The sequence below is a fragment of the Callorhinus ursinus genome, unplaced genomic scaffold (genome assembly GCF_003265705.2).
Source record: "Callorhinus ursinus isolate GAN/ISIS: 27379988/994484 unplaced genomic scaffold, GSC_fseal_2.0 scaffold51, whole genome shotgun sequence".
Classification (NCBI taxonomy): domain Eukaryota; kingdom Metazoa; phylum Chordata; class Mammalia; order Carnivora; family Otariidae; genus Callorhinus; species Callorhinus ursinus.
Genome location: NW_027397113.1, coordinates 6,289,935 through 6,293,236, shown reverse-complemented (window position 1 = coordinate 6,293,236; position 3,302 = coordinate 6,289,935). Strand labels below are relative to the sequence as shown.

The 3,302-nt window shown below is 57.4% G+C and overlaps 1 non-coding gene across 1 annotated transcript; it reads right to left on the bottom strand.

Moving 5' to 3' along the window:
• Positions 1–2,328: 2,328 nt before the first annotated feature.
• TRNAQ-CUG (transfer RNA glutamine (anticodon CUG)) lies at positions 2,329–2,401 on the bottom strand. The gene has a single exon. It is a non-coding gene; the product is annotated as a tRNA-Gln (tRNA).
• Positions 2,402–3,302: the final 901 nt, after the last annotated feature.

The following is a 3,302-nucleotide window of genomic DNA, read 5'->3' as shown; positions in this document are numbered from 1 at the left end:
CCCTGGCTGCCTGGGGTTTTAAAGCCTGGCTCCGGGCGGCTTGCCCCGCCTCCCCCTGCAATGGGAGGGTCTTGGCCTGGCAGCTCAGGGAGCTATTTTGGGGGCAAAGGAGGAGGGGGAGAGGGGAGAGGGGCAGGGAGAGCAGGCCCAGCCTGGCTCATTCACAGCCTGGGGCTGACCCACTTCCTCCAGGCCTCGCGCACTGGGGTCTTCTGTGCCTGCCTCAGAGACAAGATGCCGCAGGTCGAGCGCTGCCTGAGAGGCCTGAGGCTTCACTGGAGCTCAGGGGCTGTGCCTTTGGCGAAGAGGTTGCCCTGATCCGGGCCCTTTCCCTGGGGGTTGTGGATGAAGGGTGGGGCCAGATTTTGGCCTCGTTCAGGGCTCCTGGAGAAGCCAAGGAGGGCTGTCGGGGGGCAGGTGTCAGGAGGCTCAGCCTTCATCAGAGCAGCTGGGCTTCTGTTTTAGACATTTGCCCAAAGACCACCAACCACCAGCTGGAAGACCTCTGGTCAAGCTTCCATGGTGGCCCTCCCCGGGGACGGGGCAGGGGGCTGGGCCTAGGTGGGGAGGTCATATGCTGTGGCAACAGGGGCCAGGACACCCCCATGCAGGCTTAAGGGCCAGGAGCCGAGGGTCAGCTGAACAGAAGAGGTGTAGCCAACAAAGGACACTGGGTGCCCGAGAAAAGGGGGACCAGGACTCTGGGTTCCAGGGGGTGGTATGGAGGAAGGAGGTCGCCTGAGGCAGGGCTACTGCCCCCCCCCCAAAGCTGAGCCACCCTGAGTTCCCCCTGTTGCTGTCCTTCAAGGAGCTCTGAAGTGACCTTTTGAGAGGGATGGTGGTCAGATTACAGGCCAGCTTTGGCTAGGGACTGCCAGCCCAGAGCAGGGGCCTCTGGGAACTGTAGTCCTGGGCCCACAGTGGTGGAATAGACAAGCATCCCCCACCGACTCATAGTACTGGCCAGTGGTATTAGGTCTCCCTGTGACACAGCTGCCAGGTGACTGGAGCCCTCCTCCCCTTTGTTCCTCCCACCCGGGCCACGTACGGGACCGGAATTCAGTGGGCCCAGGGATCACAGCTGTGACCTTACCCGTAAACTGGGAGCCTCTGCACCCAGAGCTGGACACCACTCACTCGTCTTCACGGCTGGGCAGCTACGGGACTGTCCCCAATCCACTGCTCATGCCCTGGCCCCAGCACTGATTGCTGTGCGACCTTTAGCTGGTTGCTTTACTTTTCTGAGCCGTTGAATTCCTTCATCCAGTTTATACTCTCAAATGAGAATATAAATTCCTGCCTCCTCCAGCTGCTGCCTCCTACTCTTGTGGAGGCAACTTTGGATCCTGCTTTGTTCTTTGAGCAAAAGGAGCCCAGGGCTTTGTGCTATTTCAAAGGATGCCTGGGCCTCCCAGGGCAGTGGGCTGGTAGAAGAGGGGCTGGGTGTTCTGGTCTGAGGGCCAAGGAAGCAGGTCAGAGGCCTGGACCAGCTGCAGGGTGCTACTAAGAGCCTGGTTTGGGGGAAGGCTGAGCTGTCTTCGAGGACATTCTGAGCCACGGCAGACCCAGGCCTGGAGGTACAAGCTTAGCGTGGGGTCTAAACTCCGAGTCTTCCAATTCCCGAGCCCTGCTCTCCCCTGCCCCCAAACAGCATTACGGTGTTGATCTCCCATAGCTGCCATGCTTCAAAGTGAGAAAAAAGATCAGGAAACACCCAAATGTGCCTACAGATGTAGTGGGAATATAGAAAACTTCCTTACACTTCACGGTATTTTCCAGTTTCTCCTTTTGGTCTTTTGTATGCTCTAGTTCAATAGGGTGCTTGGTGGCTCCGTGGTCTCTTCTGAGCCCCCATCCCCAAGGCTCCCCGCCAGGGCTGTGCCTCTGCAGGGGTCACCCACCCTCCAAGAACCTGGTCTCCAGCCTCGGCTCGCATCTGGGGCTGCTGGGCCCGGGCTTGCTCTCAAGAGGCTGCTCTGAGTCAAGCTCAGAAGGCTCCTTGGTGCTTAGTGCTCCCTGGAGAAAGCCACCCGTTATCTGTGCTGTCACCTCACACCCCTGTTGTGGCAGCGTCCTGGCCACACAGCTCTTCTACTGACCCCTAGTTGCCTACCAGTTTCTTTTCCTGCCACTAAGGACCTGCTCCCAAACCATTCCCAAATTCTCCTACTCCCCAGTTGAATCCAGTGCTCTTCCAGCCGACTGGTTCTGATGCCCCGCTCTGCATCAGCGCTGTGCTCGCCCTTCTTCGGGGCTCAAGGCACTTGCTCAACTGGGACTTGGCCTGTTTCTACTAGGAAACAAATTCCTTTTTTAAAGTAGGCTCCGTGCCCAACGTGGGGCTTGAACTCACAACCCTGAGATCCAGAGTCCCACGCTCTACCGACTGAGCCAGCCAGGCACCCAGAAATTACTTTTGATTTCTCCACCTTCCTTCCTCGTGGGTCCCTTCTATCTTTGTTGTCTGTGCCCCCCCCCAAACTGTTTCCAGGCTTTGTCCAGGGGTGACCCCACCCTGGGGCCCCTCCGTTTATTTTGCAAGCCCCAGCCCAGCATGAGACCTTGAAGGCTCAAACTGACCCACTTCGTGTCCTAATGTCCTCTGCAATTCCTCACTCCCCCGTGCTGCGGGTGCAGATCAAGCTGGAACCCTGGAAGCACTTAATCAACTTGAATAACCCAAGGTTGTTTATGTCTTACTAGGTTTCTAACCAGAAATCCTGCCTCCTTTTCAGACCAATCTTGGGTTTCTCCAGAGCCCTAAGGCTGACCTTTCCCAACTGGTATTCCTTTCACCAACCCAGCTGGGAGGGGGGGGGCGGTACAGACAGGAACAGACCTGGTGGAGCTAAGGTTTTTTCCTCCACCCGAGGTGGTCCGAAGGTGGGTGGGAAAGCATTTCTCCTCTCTGCCCACTCTGCCACAAAGGCAGGTGCTCCCTGCACTTCTGAGGGCCAAGCCTTCCTGCTGTCTTCCATCTCAAGGTCTGGAGCTCCTTGGAGAAAGGCCTGAGCCCGATGCCTTAGCCAGCCACTTTGTTCCTCTCCAAAACCTTAACAAAAGCTGACAGCAGGGAGCCGGGAGGGAGCTAGCACAGGAATGGAGCTGGCCCCAGGGGGGGGGGGGGGGGGGAGACGGAGGAGATAGCTAGGCTGCGGTTAAGTCATTTATTGATTTTATTTCTAAAACCCACATAGCGCCACTTTGCCTCTTCCAGAGCTTCAAAGAGCTAATTAACCGCCCAATGAGCCCACCAGGGAAACCAACCTTGTGGGGGAAGCAATGAGGTGAAGCCAAGGTCA